This window comes from Sturnira hondurensis, unplaced genomic scaffold (assembly GCF_014824575.4).
Source record: "Sturnira hondurensis isolate 20B ecotype Veracruz unplaced genomic scaffold, ASM1482457v3 Scaffold0019006, whole genome shotgun sequence".
Classification (NCBI taxonomy): Eukaryota; Metazoa; Chordata; class Mammalia; order Chiroptera; family Phyllostomidae; genus Sturnira; species Sturnira hondurensis.
Genome location: NW_028091637.1, coordinates 5,569,486 through 5,590,740, shown reverse-complemented (window position 1 = coordinate 5,590,740; position 21,255 = coordinate 5,569,486). Strand labels below are relative to the sequence as shown.

Genomic DNA, 21,255 nt, shown 5'->3' with positions numbered 1-21,255 from the left:
CTAGTACATGAGTTACTCCTGTGAACGTCAGATGCCTCTGGGAGCTCCATGAACTGTCAAACCACCAGGAGGAAAAAAGTGATGGAAACCCTCTTAGAGTAAAATAAAAGCATACCTAATGTTTGACCAGAATCCAAATTGCCAAAAGATTCCTCACTTATTTCCAGAGAGTGTCTGGCAAATCACACAGTATTTTTTTGAGAAAAAAAATCTAGGTTCTTTCTTGCTCATTCAGCCAATTTTAGTGTCTGGTTATAGATTTCTTGCACCATATATGTTTTATCATCTCTGGCCTCAATTCTCTCTTCTGTAGTTATCAGTAATACATTGCACTCTTTTCTAAGAGATACCATTTTGAAGTTTGTTTTGGTAAATTATGATAAAAGAGAACACAATGAGTCATCTGGGAAGAAAAACACATCAATGAGACAAAGCAGTGGTGCTTCTAGGAAATAGATTTTTTTAGCAGAACTGAATGAAGAACACAAGAAAAGAGCAAAAGATGGTAAGAAGAAATAGTTTAGTGCATGTGATTTTTAATCATAGCAAAGGGAAGTCTGACGTGGAAGTTAATTACTCAGGTAGGTCAGTCCCCCAAATCCCAGATGGCCTTGTATTATAAATGGGGCCAGAGGCACTCCAACCTCTGGGCAGCTCAGACCCTGTTGGGCATTAGTCATGACCCAAGCAGATGGTCCACCCTCATCACCAGTGGTTCCTTGATGGTCTTTAGTCCTCCAGCTTCTAGTGTGCCTTTACTCCCTACAACCTACACTCATGCCTTCATTGTAAGATGACCCTCGAGGTGCTGGAACCCATTCTGCTTAATCTAATACTTCTCAAANAGGTAGGTCAGTCCCCCAAATCCCAGCTGGCCTTGGATTATAAATGGGGCCAGAGGCACTCCAACCTCTGGGCAGCTCAGACCCTGTTGGGCATTAGTCATGACCCAAGCAGATGGTCCACCCTCATCACCAGTGGTTCCTTGATGGTCTTTAGTCCTCCAGCTTCTAGTGTGCCTTTACTCCCTACAACCTACACTCATGCCTTCATTGTAAGATGACCCTCGAGGTGCTGGAACCCATTCTGCTTAATCTAATACTTCTCAAAGTATGATCCACAGACAAGGAAATTCAGTGTCACCCGGGGACTCATTGGAAATGCAAATTATTGAGCCCTACCCCAGACCTAATGAGTCAGAAACTTTAGGGATAGGGCTCAGCAACCTGCATTTTAATAAGCCCTCTGCTTTATCCTGACCCATGCTCAATTTTAGCCTTACTGACCACAAGTGGAAAGCCAAATGACTGGAAGATAATATTTTGGGGAAGAGGCAACCCTTAGCCCATGCAAATAAATGTGCAAATATCAACACCCTGGCTGCCTCACCCTGGTGGGGACAAATCAGGGGTGGAACCCAAACTGTCTCCAGAACTGCCCTGTAGAACAGAAGCAAAATGACCCTCCGTGGCACTCTCTTGATGTGCAACCTCACTTGGTCTTCTTCCCTTCACTTCTCTGTCTCACTGCCTAACATGGGTCTCCAGCTAAGTATCTGTTTCTAGGGGACTAAACCAAAAATACCTCTTTCAGTGAAAACCTCAGTGTCACTGGTTACAGCCTGGGGGCTCCAGGCACTGGATATCCCAGAGACTGGCCATAACAAGATAAATAAGACTCTCTCTGACCTCAGAAAACTTAGAGCCAGTGGCCATAGTGGTGGGGAGCGGATGCATAAACGCATACTGTCAAGTTAACACTCCTGAAATTCTCCACTGTGCTAAGGAAACATTTTTACCAAAATCCTTTAAAGAGGCAATAGGCCCAACTAACTGCTGAAGCATGGACAAGAATTCATGCGTTGGGTTATGAAAAGTTAAGTATTTCAGCCAAAGCCATGAACTGGAATGTGGAAATGAGGAACAGAGAAAAGCCACACATCATTTGGTGCTCATGTGGTATCAAGTAGAACTCGCAGATAGGCAGGTGAGGAACTTGAAAAACTGAGAAAGTTTATATCCTGCTAAGCTGTGTGGGCTTTACAGTGTGGGTGATGAGTATTCACTGATGAGTTTTAAGCACGAGAGTAACATGTTCAGAAGTGCATGGAAAAATCCTCCTGGCTGAATTAAGAAGAGCAATTTCGTCAGCAGGGAGACCAAGTCAACGACTATAGTGATCAGCTAAGCGAGACATAACAAGGGCCTGAACTAGAGGAGCATATGGAACCCAAGAGATATTTAGGATGTGAAATTGGCTTTGACCGAACAAATGCAGTCCTGGATGAGAGGGAGGAATTAGGCAAGGCCGAATCCAGGTTTTTGTGCTTGTGTGGAAAAATGAACTTAGAGTCACAATCATTTTCATTTTGCTAGTTCAGAGTGAGAACTAAAACGGTCATGCTAGGAATCGCTCCCCTACCTTAGGAAAGTCGGATACAATTACTATTCTAAATCAACAGCCAATAGGAAACTTTGTGGGAGCTGAGAGACACAAGGCAGTTTCGATTAGCTCTGATACGGAATTGCCAATGATACAGAGGGGGTAGGGTTGCCAGGATATAAGGGAAATGGGAGGAAGTTAAGGGCTAAATGGGGGCCCCAAAAGGGAACATAGTGGCAGAAAGTATTTATTAATCAGCACTAGTGCATTTCAATATTTCAACATCTAGTATGCTGGTACCATGCATGTTAGATGAATAGCAGTTCTAGAAAACAAGATTGCTTTTCTTATATTAAATTCTCCAAATCTCAGAATGTGGAGTATGGAAGGAATCTAAGAATAGTAATGAATTAAGTTAACTTAAATCAGCAAAAACACCAGGCACCATCGATCAGCCCTTTCAGTTAAACCAAGTTAGGCATCATTACTTTAAACGGAAAGTTAATGAAATTTTTCATTCTTTCTTAATTAAGAAAAGTCTAAGTCAGGAGAAAATTAGACAAGAGACATGCAAAAGCTTACTAAAAGAACAAAGAGTAAAATGAAGATGTATGTGTATCTGTTATATGGGAGAGACAAAAACATAAGCAATGTGAGCTGTCAACAAAATAAATTCCACAAATCACTCTTTGGACAGAAACAAAGATAACTCCTAACTCTGGTATATAAATATCCTCATTAAATGTGCCCCCTTTTCAAAGACACAACAAGATTTATTAATCAGCACAGAACTTTATTTATTAATCAGGCAGAAGTATATATTCATCAGTACTAACGCACTTCAATATTTCAACAATGGGTCTGCTGGTACCAGGCATATCAGATGAATATCAGTCCTAGCAAACATGGATGTTTTCCTTGTATTAAACTCTCTTGACAAAGCCAAAAGATGCTTACAAAAAAGGGATACCCCTTTGGAAATGGTTTGGAAGAGGTTTTTTTTTCACTGGTGTCTTGGAGTTCGGAGGGGCCTAAAGTACAATCCAATCTAGTCCCACCCTCTTGCTCCCGAGGCCTCAGTAGCACAAGTGGCAGAATGGCAGTGCCAGCAGAAGGTTTCCATTCCCCTTCCGCCCAACGGTTCAGTCTCGATTCTTAGAAAGACCTCCCTGAGTACCACAGACGCACATGCTCGCTTCGCGCCTTTCCCTCTACTCCATCTGCCTTCAACTCCTTGGTATCAAAATGAGAGAAATACCATGAGGAAACACCAGTTTCAGACTTTCACAAAAAGAACCAAAACATCAGTGGGTCTCATCGCATCATCATAATTGGAGAAAAGATTGTCTGCTAGAGGAGCAGGCTGGGATGGAAGGCAGCTATGCTCACCACTATACCCCCAGTGCCGCACAGGCTGGGATGGTAAGTGCAAGAGGTCGTGGTGGGAATCAAGAGACAGCTCCACCACCAAGGGACCTGCGCTCTCTCCAAGAATGGATAATTGCCGGCTCAAGTCCCACTTTGAATAAAGCAGACTATAGTGTTACACACACACACCTCTCTCTCTACCATCTGAAGACATGGACAGAAACCAATCAGCATGAGCTGATAGGGGCTGGATGGTAGAGAGATTTCAGAGGACGGTCTGGGGCTGCCAGGGTATAATGGAAATGGGAGGAACTTGGGAGCTAAATGGCAGTCCCTTAAGGGGACACAGTGGCAGAAACTATTTATTAATCAGTATTAATGCATTTCAATATTTCAACAACTGGCCTGCTAGCACCAGGCATATCAGACGAATATCGGTTTTAGTAAACAAGAATATTTTTCTTATGTTAAACTTTCCAAATCCCAGAATGTGGAGCCCAAGTCGGGTATGGAAGAGAGTCTGAGGACAGTAATGATTGAAATTGGCCACAAGGATCTAGAAAACAAAAATGATAGGGCAGCCTAGCACTAACAGCCAGAAGAAATGACAATTATCTAACTCTAGAGCAGATCAAAGGAAATAAGATCTGAAATTCACGTTTTTTAAAAAATAATGAGGTTAACATGAGCAGTTTTCTGAAACCAATAAGTAAAGCTGGGGTGATACATTAAGGGCAACAGCATTTCTCAGGAAAGCCTCAGCTTGGAGTTCCTGAGGGCTCACAGAGATCGGAACACAGTTACGGGGCAAGCTCTCTGTGCAGAATGAGTACATTCTCTCCATTCCAGACCTGTCTGCGCTTTCCTGACCTTCCAGCCTTCCCAAGACACACTACTGTCAGAGACCAACTTTGGGCTTTGGGTTTTGGTCTTGAGCTGGAGGAAGCTAAGAAAATCAGAAAACTCAGTGCAAGAAATTACATCGACCCAGTTCCAACTGATGATTTTCACAGATTTGCCACGTGTGGGACATGAGGGTTCGTTTTCACAAATGCTGCAGGGTTAGCGTGCATAGACATGTCCTGACAGCCGTGTTTATGACAGCTCGTTGGTTGGACAGACTACAACACATGCACTCACTGTGATGTTACACAGCCATTGAAATGATGTTTATAAAAGCGCTATCACAGGCCTGGCTGGTGTGGCTCAGTGGACTGAGTGCCAGCCTGTGAACTAAAGGGTCGCTGGTTCGATTCCTAGTCAGGGCACATGCCTGAGTTGCAGGCCAAGTCCCCAGGAGGGGGTGTGTGAGAGACAACCACACATTGATGTTTCTCTCCCTCTCTTTTTCCCTCTCTCTCTCTAAAAATAAATAAATGAAATATTAAAAATAATGCTAAATAAATCTTGCAATATAGTGAAAAGGGAGGATATAATATAATTAGCTGCACAGTATCATTACAGCTAACTACAACAAAATTCATAAAGATTAATGGCACTTGGTTGTGGGGATTAAGATTTTGAGTGGCATTTCTTTATCCTCCTAGTTATTAACATTTTCCCAATTTATTTTAACAAATGAATAGAACAAACCAGTGTGCTTCGGATAAATTGTGGGCTCTTACATGCTTACAGAGTTCTGTTGGTAGTAAATGTGATCTTCAGATATGAATTACCCATTTGGTACTAAATTGAAGCCATAACATGTTTTATTCTCTTCACATAAGATGTTCCTGTAAATAAAGTCCATTGAAATGTTAATGTGTGTGTGTGTGGGCGGGGCACAGGTAGTGTGGGGATTTCAGTTAAAGATGCACACACGTCCAGAGTCAGCATTTGCATTGGCTGGCTTGAAAGGCACCTATAATCCATTCAGGATGCTTTTGATATTGTTCAAATGTCTAAAAATATAAAATAAAAGAAAGAAGAAAAATAAAACCATTGAAGCTATTAAGACTACACATGGCTTAATAATAATAGGTCAAAAATGAAATTATCTGAAAATTAACTGAAGAATTTTTATTTTTTAAAAAATTTTATTTATTTATCTTTAGAGGGGAAGGAAAGGAGAGAAGGAGAGAAGTATCAATGTATGGTTGCCTCTCATGAGTCAGTCCCCTCCTGGGAACTGGCCTGCAACCCAGGCATGTGCCCTGACTGGGAATCGAACCGTGATTGTGTGGTTTGCAGGCCTGCGCTCAATCCACTGAGCTACGCCAGCCAGGGCTTAAGAATTTTTATTTTTTAAAGAAATATATACTATGCTGACATCATGGCAGTACAATACCCATCACAACCCTGTGGGGTCAGTACACTTATCGTCCCCATTGTAAAGATGAGGCAACAGAGGCTAAGGCAAGATAGGTAACTCACTGAGAGTCATGCAGCTAAGAAATGGAAAAGGCAGGAACGGAACTGAGTACTCTCAGAGTTCAAGTTCTGCATCTGTGACCACCACTCCACATCATCTGCATTTTTGACACTGGAAACACACACCTAGATACCTCGACAGTCAGCAGGCCGCAGAGACCATCCTTCCCTATGGATTTTGGCTGTGGAACAAACCAGAGAAGGTGAGTGATGCACTGGAAGACACAGATACCTATTCACGACTAGTTCCCTACACTGACCACATCAAAAACCTACATGACCCCTATTTTAGAAGCCAACAGTTAAAGAAAAAATGATGATGTCATTGTTTGATCGTTCTCCTTTTTAAATCATCTTGAAAGTGTTACCTATCTGCACACATCAAATTCATTCCATCTTTGCTCTGTTTTGAACTTGCTACTTTATTTTAAAAGATAATTGGGTCTAACATTTAAGCTGAAAGGCTTAAACCATGATTTTTGCCTAAAAGAAGATAAATTCTGATTGGGTTCAATGAAATGAAATAAAATAAAGTTCTGGTTTTAAACTCACTTGCTTTACTACTGTGGCTTTCTGACAAAGAGATAAGAAAAATTAATCTCTAATTATACCTTTTTAGTTGAATAACCAGGAGGGACTTTCCCCACATACATTCAGGAACTAAAGTCATAGAAATCTTGGCCCCAGCAACACAAGCAAAACCCCAATAAATTCTTCGTCCTTATAGTTCCCTGGTCTCAAGTTGTCTGAATTCTCAGGCTGAGCAGGGATGTACTAATGTACAATGATGAGACCTGTTTTATCTCCCACTAAAATTTAGAGGAAGAAAACTGTGTGCCACTGGAACATAGAGATTTTAAGAAAAGTGAGGGTTTTTGCAGAATGAGAAACATGTTAGAATGAGACACAGCAACAAGAGAAATCATGAGCTAAATCGGATGTAAAATTCTGTGGTGAAACTGGTTTCATGTTGAAACACCTTTCCAAATGAAGAGCCAAATACAAGAGGAGCTGGGGAATCTTTTTTTTTTGAGAATCATTTTGTTTCAGAGGGGCTGACACTGACAAAAAGAATCTACAGGGAATAATATTTCACAGAATGGGAATGAATGAAATCAGCTGATGGGTCTTCTATTGGTTTTTGGCCTCTACAGAACATTCTGTTTTCAGAAAACCTAAAGAAATTAAATCCAAAAAGAATTTTTTTAAGTGTTCAGGCAAAACAAGCTCTTCCTGAGGAAGCAGCAAATATATAAAAATATAGACTAAAAATATAAGCTGGCTATTTACACAATACTATTTAAAATGTCTCAGCTCTGACAGGGTGACTTGGTTGGGGTGCAATCCCATACACCAAAAGGTGGCAGATTTGATCCCAAGTCAGGGCATATACCTAGGTTGCAAGTTTGATCCCCAGCTGGGGCACATACAGGAGGCAATCAATCAATGTTTCTCTTTCACACTGATCTCTCTCTCTTTCTCTTTCTCTCTAAAGTCAATAAACATATCCTTGGGTGAGGATTAAAATCAAATCAAATAAAATAAAATCAAATCAAATATATCAATGATAATCAAATGTTTCTACCTAATCCTAAGAATCTGTCTCCATGGTTGTATATAATCCATAAAATTTCATACGCATTACCTTATTTTGACTTCTCAACAATTCTGAGAGGTTGCCAGGGCACCATTAGACTCATTTCATAGATGATGGATCTGAGACAGAGAGCCTAAGGATATATTAAAGGACAAGGCCAACTTGTGGAATCTGAACCTGAACCTGAACTCACATGCACTTGTCACAGGTGAATCCAGGAAAAGCATGGTAAGAGAGTGTACTGAGCAGCCAGCCTGCCCAGGCTCAAAATCTAGGCTCTGCTGATCTGGGCAGTGTAAGAAACAAACCTTTCTATGACTCAGTTTCTTTATTTATAAAGTAGAGATAATAATAGTACCTACTTCATAGGGTTGTTGTAAGGATAAAATGAGTTAATATTCACAAAATGCTTGGCACCTGGTAAGCACCACCCACGTGGCTGTTATTATTAACATACAGATAGCTATTTGGTTCCACCTCCCCTTTTAAATATAAAGTGATGTTTGTGAAGTTTTGTTTCCAATTTTTATACTTATATGTACTAATATTCTCAATGTGCTAAGCAGAATCATTAGCAAGTTAGCATGTGACACCAGCCCAGAGACCTAATTGTCTGTGGATCCTAACACACCCTGCAATCACAGCTAACTGCCCCTTCTGTCAGGTTATTGATTATAGTCATGCCCATCCCATCACTCAGATGAAATGGGATCTGGTATCTTCTCATTTATTGCCGCCATAGACACGACCTTAGAAGCCATGCTGCCTAAACTATGCAAGCTCACAATGACCCAGAGGAAGCACTTGGTAAAATACTGTGCATTGAAAAAACATGAAAGATCCCCCTTTCCTCCTGATGGCAATTTTTTTACCTATTTCCACAACTGCAGCCTGGTATTTACTCCTTATCACAGACACCATGTCATCTGAAAATGTTTTGTGTAAAGAATGAGGCCTTGGTAAGGATGGGCGCTGCTCTGCCCCAGCTCTCCCCTTCTTCTCAGCCATGTGGCAGCTGGACCAGGACCAGCGGGACCTGGGGAGCTTGTGGGAAATACCAGATCCCAGGCCCCACTTCAGACCTACTGTATTAGCATATGTATTTCAGAAAGATCCCAGGTTCCCATGTACTCAAAAGTTGGAGCAGTGCAGGACCACCTCTCTGCAGGTGGTTTATTTGCCATTTCCCTTTTGTTGGAAGGGAATAATAAATGGTTAGCTGTTCAGTGCCTGGGTAAAGTCAAGACTGGCCTGAATTTGATAGTCAGAACTATGATACACTTCAGCAACCATTCTAGAACTAAAGGCGGCCAGTCTCGTGCTGAGTTTCTCTAATGTCTCTTGTTATTTACTTACCAAAGCTTGAAAAAGCAGATGTGGCCTCAGCTGCCACAACCCAGAAAAACACAAGAATGAGCCATCACACTCCATAATTAGATGAGCAGGCTTGGGTTTATAGTTGGATGAACCCAGAAATGAATGAAAAGCCAGGCCAGACAATCATCCCTTCCCAAAACTGGGCTCGGAAGGCAACCTGGAAAGGAACAAGCACCTTGGCTGGAATGAAGAAGTTTAGGAGTCTCCCAACTAGTTAAAAAAAGTGCAGGAGGGTAGGGGGAGTAACTTCATGAATCACGCTAACTCTGGAACCACTCAATGCCTGAAAGAAAGTCTGAGTCTGTTCAAATGACCAACGCCATCCATTCAGGAAGGTGACCTACCAGGTAAAAAAGTTGTAATGCAATCCTTCAGGGTAAGCCCTACCCTCAGAGAGAGACATAACCATACCAGGTTATGTCTCAGGGGGGTTAGTCACAAACCATGATTGCACCAGCTCCTTGGTCACTTTGTCTTTGGCAAGAAAGTATATTTGAAAATGGAATAAAATTCAGTAAGTATCAACCGGGTGGCAAGCATCTACCTAGCGAGGTGGGAATGCCAATCATGGAGGTGATTCAGGCGGTCCTCTCAGGAATTTGCAGTTATTCACGGTATGTTATTTTCATGCATAAATATTCTACTTCATTTGTGTGGGGAGAGAAGGGCAAAGCTGGGTGTTTGGGGTCCAGAAAGCACTCTTCGGGTGACGGGTCCTTAAACAGCAGGACGGGTGATCACCAAAATGGCACATGTTAATATCTCTTTGACATGTGATGGTTTTCACACACTTATGGATAGGCTCTTGACTTGAATGTACTCTGGATCCCCATAAAGAAGGTAAAGGGAGTGTTTTTTCCTCTTAACAAACGTTCTGCAGCTCAGAAGACTGGGTGAGTCACGTCTGCATGGCCACAAAGGGCCAGAAACAAGAATTGGAACTTGGATTCTATACCAGTCTAGGTCTTTGTCTGCTCTTCCATGCGTAGTCCTAAATTGCTTGCCAAGAATGTCCACGCACCTATTTCACTCTAATCTTGACCTTTCTACCTTGTGAAGTAGAAAGCAGTGTGGGCCAGTGACTCTGATTTTCAGATGAGAAACATGACACCCTTGGAAGTCATGTATTGGTGATAATAGAGCCACAGTCAGCCTAGGTCCCCGAGTGACCACATGGATCAAGGTCACTTTCCCTTTCCGCCTGACCACCAACCTCAAATTGTTCTGCCCAATCCTATGAATGAGAAAGAAACTTTTGTTGTGCTGAGTCATGACATGCTTGGGTCCATTTATTTTAGTATTAGATGATCTTGGCAGCCCTGCATACCAACTGTTTGGGGAAACAGCAACAGCCACGCACCCCTTTCTCGGCTTCACAGAGACAATCAAATCTCCCCCTGCAGTGATTCTTTAGGACACTCATAAATCACTGAGTCAAAGTGACCTGCAGAGGTGAGCAATCAGACACAGCCGTTTGGAAGCAGTGTAGAGAAGTAGATGAGATCAGGCTGTGTGAACAAACCTCAGTTTGAAGTCCAACTCTATCATCTACTAGCTGTGCAAATTCTGGCTGGTCCGTTAGCCTCTCAGAGTCTCAGTTTCCTCATCTGTAAAATGGTGATAATAAGCAGCAATTATGTTATGGTGCATTTTAAGCCATATCACGACTTACATGACATGTTTAGCACAGACCCTGCCACATAAAGGGTACGTGGTAACTGCCAGGCACTACTGATATTATTTAGCATGTGCCCGGCGGACCTTTTCTGTCACCACAACACAGCTTGAGTGTAGCTGCAGGTCATACAGGTAGTCGATCGTGGAGTAGAGACACGAGCTCTTCTTTTGATATTCTAAAGAGGACAGAACTACGGAAGACCGTTATGACTATTAAAAACACAAAGGTCATTGCTGTGGATGCAAAGCAGCAGAAATGAATTGGTGAAATGAACAGAAGTGTATTTGTCTCCAGCATGACTGGGTTTTACTAATAATCCCCAGTCAACCTGCTGAGTAAGATGTACTTATCAGCGAATGCCTAAGTCATACCACGGCAGAGGCTCTCAATTGGATTTTACCAACAGTCTACATCAACAAAGCAGCATGTAACTCAAGATACAGACATTAGTATGCTTCTAAGCGGCTTTCAGAGAATTCAAGAGGGTTAAAAAGAGTTACATTTCCCTATCTGTTGTTCACTGGCTTTAGGATAGGGTCATAATGTTTGGTCTATGACTACAGGCTTATTTCCTTCATTACTATCTTTGCCTTGTCCTTTTAAAACTTGACTTTGGAAATTTCCCCTTTATTGTAGCGCCTAGTGAACATAACACAGACATATCAACATGACGTGTGGACACTACAGGGNCATGTAACTCAAGATACAGACATTAGTATGCTTCTAAGCGGCTTTCAGAGAATTCAAGAGGGTTAAAAAGAGTTACATTTTCTTATCTGTTGTTCACTGGCTTTAGGATAGGGTCATAATGTTTGGTCTATGACTACAGGCTTATTTCCTTCATTACTATCTTTGCCTTGTCCTTTTAAAACTTGACTTTGGAAATTTCCCCTTTATTGTAGCGCCTAGTGAACATAACACAGACATATCAACATGACATGTGGACACTACAGGGTTCCCGCCTAATTAAATCTAATTAAACCGCCCTGGCTGGTGTAGCTCAGTGGATAGAGTGTGGGCCTGTGAACCAGACGGTCAAGGTTTGATTCCCAGTCAGGGCACATGCCTGGGTTGCAGGCCAGTTCCCAGCCCAGTGGGGGACACATGAGAGGCAACCGTACGTTAATATTTCTCTCCCTCTCTTCTTCCCTTCCCCTCTAAAGAGAAATGAATAAAATATTTTTTAAATATCTAATCAAATCATCACCAAAATAAAATGTGCCCATATAAAACTATAGCCATGCAGTACACTGCTTTTAAACTCCATGCCATTCCAAAATTCTCATGTTATTCAATATTGCATTTTAACAAGGGACAATCCCTAAGTTCAAGTATCTTTATTGACATTCTATGTTACCAGTTAAGTTCATTCACACTGAGAGCACGTACATCCTTCCTGGGATTATCAAACCATCGGGAGCTGCCTTTTCTGCAGGCAGAATAAAAGGATATGATTAGATCCGAAAGCATCTCCAAAGATTCGCTGTTGTGATTTTTACTGTGATTCTCCCCACGTCCCTTGCTTGTATTTTAGCATTAAAGCTGACACATGGCAGACTGTGACTCCATTCTCTGGGATAACACTGACAAAATGCTCACCACCTCCTGCAGAGCCAACAAGGCCCACTGGTCAAAGTGTGGGTGCGTCTGCCTCTGAGCTGCCTCATCTCCATTCCTTCTACTCCATCCTCATGGCCACCATCAAGCGTAGTGCTACTCTGTCGTTAACGCCACTTGCAAATCTTCCCTTTTCCTGAAGAGACTAGGCCCCAAACTCAGCATTGCAAACAGGTAAGAGTGTCTAACAAGAAACAACTTGGTTTTATTTTTGTAGTATTATTTCCTAAGACTAAACGTCTATCTATGAGAAATGACACTAGTTTTCCATTGAGGATGTCATAGAAATATTTGATAAGTAGATAAATACGCATATATAGTCATACATTCTACACAGATCTATTTCAGTAAAAATAAAAAAGTCCATTTATAGGAAACAGTACAGACAATAAAAACCATAAACACGTAAGGTAATAAGGTTAGGAAATGTCATTTTAAAGCAACTTTAGCCTCCTAATGTGCTGTAGGTTTATAGTTGTTGCTTCATTCTAGGCACTTGTTCACTCTGGTACTATGTTCATTAAAGACAAAAACACAAACAAAACACCTTCTCTGCCCAGTGGTTGCCTTTGCCTACGAAAGTCTACACACGGGTTTTAGCCGCTTGGCATCCAGACCCTTCACAGAATAGTCTGGCACTCGCTGGTAGTCTCTCTGGTCCTTTATGGCTCCAGGCTGCAGCCAGAAAGAGCTTTGTACTGTCTCGCCACCCACCTTCTTATCTCTGCTTTTGCTTGTGTTGTCCTGCCTAGATCGACCTCCTTACCCCCTGCCGAAAGTCTGCTATTTCTCTCATCTCTGAAGTACTCCTAGAGCGTAACCGCATTTGCCTTCAGCATTTATTATACCTTACTTTATTTTATAGTCATGTATCAAAACCTCCTGAGAGACTTTTAAAACAACTGATGATTTAGCCCCGCCTTAGAAATTCTTGTTTAATGTGTATAGAGTATAGCCTGGGCTTTGGAGGATTTTAGACACTTTCCAAGAGTCTCTAGTATGGAGCAGGATTTGGGAATCCATCACTAGGGATGTTTATGACCTTCCCTGGGTCCCTGCTTTGGACAGTCGGCTTTTTATGTGTATTCACCTGGGTACAGATGGAGTGGCAGTGGGAAAACGACTCAAGAATTCAATGGAGCATTCTGAACAGATCTGAGTTCGGGCTGGCTAAGCCTGACGTGGTCTTATTCTAGCACATCCAAGTCTTTGGTGGATTTTCCATCGTGATTCTGTCACATAATTGTGCAGGTTGTTATGAACAGACCACCAGGAAGAGGAAGGCATCACGGTAAATTCTGCCGGGCTTTGGACTGTGTCTGCACCTAGGAAATGCATCCTGTAGGCTATTTCAGGTTGTTACTTAGACACGAGAAAACGAACCAAAACAAACCAAAACAGTCATCTGGTGTCACCAGGTATGGACACTATAAATTCCTCCAGTGTCCACAAGATACAAGTCACCTCTTTATAAACTAAATGCCATCAATCCGATGAACCACTGTTTTCAAGATGGCATTTTACAGAATGACTGTGCCTGATACCTCCTGACACACGCCTGGTACAATCTGTTCTCAGAAACAAACAAGAGAGAATTTAAAAGGGTAGCATGATAGGTCATAGTAAAATCTAACACCTGGTTCTGAGCTGTGATCAGAAAAATGATTTAAGGGTCTAATAAACCCAGCGTGATCAAGAGTTCTCAGAATCTCTGCTAGACTTCAGGTTATCTTACTGTTATTTAAAGGACACCGTCAGCTTTGTTTGCTGTGAGTTCTTCCTCCTGATAGTGTCCAGGTTTTGTTTTATACTCCACCTCTCTCAGCCTCCTCGAGGCTCAAATTGGTGAGAAATGCCGTGCCGGTTTCTCCTAAAACATTATTAATGACGGACCAATTTCTTAACTCACATGCGCATTTCAAATCAGCTTTTCTGCCATCTTTGTTATTCTGCCTGTGGAAAAATGACAGAAATTCTAGATTTCAGGGAGAAACTGTCCTGATATAAGACAAGTCAGCCAAATTTAATGTCAGAGAGATGCAAGTCATTTTCCTTTCATTAATTCCCACTAATATCTTCTTCTTCCTCATTTTCTCTTTCCCCACCTGTGTCTCTTCCATTTTTTAATCTAGTCTTTTAGGCACTTTTGTTCTTTCTTCCTAGTATGTCCACTGACATCTTGTCCATTCTTTTTTCTCATAAGCTCACCCTCCTGTTTTGGGGTGACCTCTTCCTGAACATGAATCTACCAAGGGGTGCTGTCACCCCTTCACCTCTTCCTAGACCCTGACAATACCTTGCCCTGGTGGCCGTGAAAACAACTCCTTCCAGAAACAGATTCTAGCACTTTAAAGATACAGGCTTATGCTGTAATAAAAACGTGTGCATATGGATCAGAACTGGAAGGCAAAGAATCCAAAAAAAATTGAACATACTTTGTAGTAGCATAAAATTTAGGGAGATGCTTTATTGACTTCCCTCAGTGTTGTTATGACTGTGTTAGTTGAATTTTAAACTTTTAAATAAAAAAGTATACACTTTAAAAAATATTATCTTAAAGTCCATAAACATCTATGGATTATTTTTTTAAAGTACGGCTGTGGGTGAGTCATTCAAAGTCTGAGACAAAATGATGAGTACCTTTGCAGAGGCACACTTCGTACACGGACATTTGAAACGGCGTGTCCTCTTTGGATTAAAGGATTCCTACATCCCCTCCCCAGAGAGGAACTTTATTCTTGCTGAACTTGAGCTGCTCCTGTTCTCTTACCTCCCTGGAGCCTCGCATTTAGTTGCCTGGCTCCTCTATGCTATTCCATTTGCTACTCTGTTCTGCCCCACTTCACAGCTGTGCGATGACACCACACACTTCCCGGCAGCAGATGCTGGTGGAAGCAGGTGCCAAAGCAGCAGAGGCTGTGAGAAACGGAGAGAACGCCTCAACGGGTGGGGCTCTTCTTCGCAGTCCCCAGCTGTCCTTCCTTCCCGGTCCCGGGGACAGGACAGGCCTAGGTGATCACAGGAGTGTTGTCATTTCCGCATCTATAAAATAGCCTGTTTGAGAATTCGTGGAGGTCATACATATTAAAGAGCCTAGCTATAGTAATCTCTCGATATATGGCTATTTTTTCTATGCTGCCACCTTTTGAGTTAGCATTCCAGGCAGAATTGATCGGTAAGGACATTGAGACAATTTTCCATCTATTTCGAGAAAAGCATGTTTGTTAGGATAGGCAATAAGGGACTTCTGTAACCCGCGTGAAGGTTTGTTTAGATGGGCTCCTGAGAGAAGAAAATAAATGAGAGGTGTCTGTGGGATGTATTATGACATTTCTCTCATTCATTCATTCACTCAATGAGTATTTATTGAGCCTTGATTCCATGTTAGACTACCTTGTAGGTCTCCAGGATACAGCACAGATAAAGCAAATTCCTGACCCTGTGGGGCTGGGTTTCACGATAGTTTCAAATACAAACACTCACTTGTTAGACAAATACTAACAAGTGAACATACACACCTGCAAGCTCCTGTGTAGTATGTCAGGGGTGGTAAGTGCTGTGTAGAAAATCAAACTTGGATAAGAACGACAAAGACTGGGGTAGGGGGCAAGGGGCATGGTCACCTATCTCAAATGCTGATCAGAGAAAGCTTCTCTAATAAGGTGGCATTTACATTTGTGTAGGGCTGTGTCTGGAGACTTCAGAAATTGTTCTTCAGTAAAACAAGCACAGCCAATGCATGGGAATTCTTACTATAAATGCCTCTAGGAGTAAATAATTTTTAACATATCCTGCCTCCCTATGGAAGAAATCATTTTCTACGATAATCATAAAATGGAACAATATAGTTCATGTATCAACTAAAATGTGCACATATCAAACAAAATCATATACTTGGATTTGATTTCTAGAGCATTTCTTAAGCGCCCAAAAGCTAAGCAAAAACCAAAACCATAAGCGGTCACAGAGAATGGCAGAATTAATGTACCTCAAGGTCTACCTAGTTTTACAATCCCTGTGCTCCACTGTTTGTTCTAAATCTACTATTTAAATGGCAGAGTACCTGGTACCACAGAGCATAGGCCACGAGCAGTGCCTGAGCAGGAGAAGGGTCTGAGACCATTGGTCCTCCTCAGTCAGTAGATAACTGAGGCCGTGTGCACATCTGTATCACCAGGACTTCTCCGAATTAACTTCCATGTAGAATACGGCACTTATTCAATAATCACAATAACATGCTTTGGAGCTTACTTATGTTATTAAAATTTGACAGTAACAGAAATGCATATTCCGAGGAAGAAAAGGTGTTCTATTATTGATATTTGTTGAGGTATGCTAATGTTTGGTGATAAGAAGCAGAACAACTTGTAGTTGGTTTCACGATAGTTTTAAATTCTCTATGTGCATGTTTATTGCCTGTCTCCACGATATGCTGCTTCTCCTGCCTCACCCTAGATATACCACTTGGTGGGGGAGCTGAGTGACCCCTCTCTCTTCATTTGCAGGTCTAACATGCTCCCACTTCCAAATATGTTTCACACTCTCTTTCATGGACCGTTGCGACTCTGGCAATGACAGCCCATATTCTGGAAGTAAAGTGATCTGACATGGTTTCTGAGGCTCGACAGAAAAGCTTATTTGACTCATAAGTCAGAAAACTCAAGAACCATGTGATTTCACTCATGGGCATATAAAACTGAAAGCAACAAATGAATAAGACAAACAAACAAAGAAACAAACAAAAACTCCTAGTCACCGACATCAGAATGGCAGTTATTGGAGGAAAAAGGGGTTGGGGGCAGAAAAAGGTGGTCAAATATGTGATGATGGAAGAAGATTTGATTTTGGATGGTAAATACACAATGCAATATGCAGATGATATAGAATTGTACACTTCAAAGTATATAATTTTATTAACCAATGTCACCCCAATACATTTAATACAAAATTTTTTTAAGAAATGGGAGCCACCTAGATTTCCTATTTACCAGAAGAGGCTTACTTCACTTCTGAGAACGAGTAACAGATATTTGCAGAATACCTATCATGTAAGAAGGGAAGCTAGGCAGTGAAAAGAGGTAGACAAAGGTATGAGACACAGTCCTGGACCATAAGACATTTAGTCCCGGGCACAGCTTATAAAAGGCAAAATAAAAAAAAAAAACAGAGCAAATAAATTCAAGAGCAAAAAAGCTTATTTAAAAGTAGGGGGTACTTTAATCAGAGGTGGTCAAGGAAAACTTCTACATTAGGACTTGACCTTCATTTGGAAAGGATGCAATACCACTGGGTAAGTAAAAAGGAAGAGGAGGGAGAAAGTCTTAAGTGGAGACTACATCAGGGCCTAGAAAATGTAGAGGATATTCAAAGTCTATCAATCTTGGGATGATGTTCAGTGTGAGCATTGAGATGCACCATGAAATACACTAGGAGAAGGAGAGGGAGGCCATGGTGGGCCTTGAATGCCAGGTCAAGGGATGTACAATTCATAGCTGAGAGCCACCCAATGCTTTAAGCAAGAAAATAGCCAACTCAAAGCAGTATTTTAGGAAAATGAATCTGTTGGTAATATAAAGCAAGCACTGAGGTAGAGTGAGAAGGTAAAGAGCAAGTAAATTTGAGGGTGGGCATAAAATGATAGAGACCTGAACTGAGGAAATTCTCCTTCAAATATAATGGGAATATATGGATGTAGGTCAAAGACCATAAAATTAAAACTCTGAGCCTGAATTAATTTTTTTTCATTTGGGGAATATGAAGATAAGGGCCTGGGGAAAACTGTCACAGAACCAGCATCTAGGAAAATTCTCTTAATAGGTTGATGTGATGTTCTGAACTAAAGATGAAGCATTCCAAACTAAAGTTTCCAAAGAAACAGTACGGAGAACTCAGAGAGTGGCTGGGCATTCTCCCTGAACCCTAGGGCTCAAATGTAGTTTCTTTACAGATGCCACTGGAGGCTTTTTTTTCTTCAAAAACAAGAAAACAAGGGAAAGAATCACTTATGTGATGTTCCAAGAAAATTTTATCTTGTGGTTAGTTCTACCGGGAGCAACCTGGCCGTCCGTGAGATGATCAATACGAAACCCTTGGACACCTTTAGGAATTGAAGATCCATCTTCTATTTCTAATTGTTTTCTTGAAAACACAAGAAGCTTCAGGAAAAAAATGCTGTGTTTAAATCCTCTGAATAAGCTGTATTTCAGGGCCGCGCTTAATTTTTTATTTCTCCTGTGCTAATTAAATTAATTCACCTCTCCTCTTTAAACGGAACTCTGGACAAGGAACTTCAGTTCTCCAAAACAGAAAAATGCCTGTTCTTACTTTTGAGTTGTCTTAAGGGAGAAATGTAATTTTAAGATGGTAGACAGTCAGTACATTTATCTTTCTTTATTACGGATAATGTACTCATTTTAAGGCATAGTCCATATTACAAATTTGGTGTTTTAACTGTTTTTTAAGTCACTCAAATTAAAAATACTATGATTTAAATATTTGTGCATCAAAGTCCTCATGATATATTTTTTTCAGGAGATGTGAACATTTTCATGAGGGTTTCTCTTGGAAGTTCAACAGAAACACCCTATGTCCTAGGACAAAGGGGCAGGATTCTGGTCCTCTGGAGAGGGGGGAAGAGAAATCTGATTGGCTGTGCACTCTCCTTTTCTGACTCAGTTTACCAAAATTCTTATACTTCAAAGTAGAGGGAGATCATACAGTTTGAGAGCCACAGGTGAAGTCATTCTTTCCAAATTCAAATTTTGTTTTCATTTTCTTTTTTCTAATTTTTTTTAAATTTTATTCATTTAGAGGGGAAGGGAAGGAGAGAGGGAGAGAAATATCAATGTATGGTTGCCTCTGGTGTGTCCCCTGCTGGGAACTGGCCTGCAACCCAGGCATGTGCCCTGACTGGGAATTGAACCGTGATGCTTTTGTTGGCAGGCCTGTGCTCAGTCCACTGAGATACACCAGCCAGGGCTGTTTTCATTTTCTTAAACTAGGAATTTCAATTTCCAATGACACTTAACCCATTTTAACTTCCTGAAAAACCGGGATGCGGAGGGGAGAAGGCACAGCACCGTTCAGTAGCGTCTCTACAGGGTGGCAGAGAGGAAGAGGTTTTGCCCTCTGAAATCAACACACTCCNTAGGTTGATATGATGTTCTGAACTAAAGATGAAGCGTTCCAAGCTAAAGTTTCCAAAGAAACAGTATGGAGAATTCAGAGAGTGGCTGGGCATTCTCCCTGAACCCTAGGGCTCAAATGTAGTTTCTTTTTTTTTTTTTAATATTTCTTTAGAGGGGAAGGGAAGGAGAGAGGGAGAGAAATATCAATGTATGGTTGCCTCTGGTGTGTCCCCTGCTGGAAACTGGCCTGCAACCTAGGCATGTGCCCTGACTAGGAATCAAACCGTGATGCTTTTTTTGGCAGGCCTGTGCTCAATCCACTGAGCTACACCAGCCAGGGCTGTTTTCATTTTCTTAAGCTAGGAATTTCAATTTCCAATGACACTTAACCCATTTTAACTTCCTGAAAAACCGGGATGCGGAGGGGAGAAGGCACAGCACCGTTCAGTAGCGTCTCTACAGGGTGGCAGAGAGGAAGAGGTTTTACCCTCTGAAATCAACACACTCCACTGCCTGATTCAGTCACTATCAGGGTAATTTGCTCACTTATTACAAAAGCACATCTCTCTAAACATCATGCACGATGAATTGAGATTTCTGTAACCGCCCTTCCTTCCCCTCCACAATTTAAATCAAGCTCTTTCAAATCCAACATACTACATCTTGATTGAAGACTGAAATGATCATAAATAGTAAAGGTTGAAACGTATCCACAATGGTGGGTAGATGAAAAAATAATCCTCTTCCCCACGGGTAAGATGTCCCCAATGGCTCATTGTCACCACTGTCCCTCATCACAGAGCTGTCTTGAAGGAACACAAGGAGCAAAAATAGTTCACGGCCATGGCCATGGCACCACTGTGTCTGCCTCCAAACTGAACCCTCTGCATTTGTTTTCTGACTCCCCCAGACCAAGCATACGATGGCATTTTCTTGAGGCCTAACTTGGCACAGGGAAGCTGTGGGTAGCCTGAGTTCTTAATACAGTCTGCCTCGGAGGCTGGGCATTGTTTAAACGCTGCCTGCTCTGTGTACTTACATCTGTAAACTGTTTGCTGAGTACCAGTTTCCAAGCTGGAGAATTTTTCATCGTGCTTCAAATTCCTCCAAGTTTCATTTGAAATGCCTGCCAATGAAAGCAGTTAAATTATGTGTCAGAAATGTGAGACCTTTACAGAAAATGCCGCAAGAATGCGAAAGGACACTTCAGGTTGGGGCAGGGGGAAGGGGTGCATCATAGCAGAGGAGGCCTAATAGTAAGTGTTTGATAGTTTCCAAACGACTCTCTGAAACCTGTGTCATCTGACCTCAGAACAGCCCTACAAGCCTCTTCTTTCTCTCATGGATGTCCCAATAACTTCCATGCAACAAATTTTTATTGAGCACCTAATATGTACCAGCGGCTGGTATCATTACAACAGTCAAGGCCCTCTACTCCCATAGAGCTCAGGGTTGAAAGAGGAGACAGATAATGAAAATGAACAAATAGGTCATCAAGGTAACAACACAGTGAGAGGAGCCATGAAGAAAACGGGCAAGGCAATATGTTAGAGAGTGACCAAGGGCGGAAAGTCTGCTCTGAGTGGTGACATTGGAGCTGAGAGCAAAAAGTGAGTAGAATGCCATGGGGTGATGTGTGGCAGGGGCATGTCAAGCAGAAGGAAGTGTAAGTTCAGCAGCTTAGAAGGAGGAATATGCTTGGCATGTTCTGCAGACAGAAAGAAGGCCAGCATGGCTGA

At 41.7% G+C, this 21,255-nt stretch overlaps 1 protein-coding gene across 3 annotated transcripts in view; it reads right to left on the bottom strand.

Annotated features, from left to right (window-relative positions):
* Positions 1 to 21,255, bottom strand: part of LRRC3B (leucine rich repeat containing 3B) — an 85,846-nt gene that overhangs the window by 39,777 nt on the left and 24,814 nt on the right. For 2 of the 3 annotated variants that reach the window (XM_037070784.1, XM_037070783.1), the window contains exon 2: positions 20,556 to 20,642. The exons of the other annotated variant lie outside the window; for it this stretch is intronic. The gene's annotated coding sequence lies outside the window, so the exon portion shown is untranslated. The remainder of the gene's footprint in view (positions 1 to 20,555; positions 20,643 to 21,255) is intronic. 3 annotated transcript variants of the gene reach the window in all.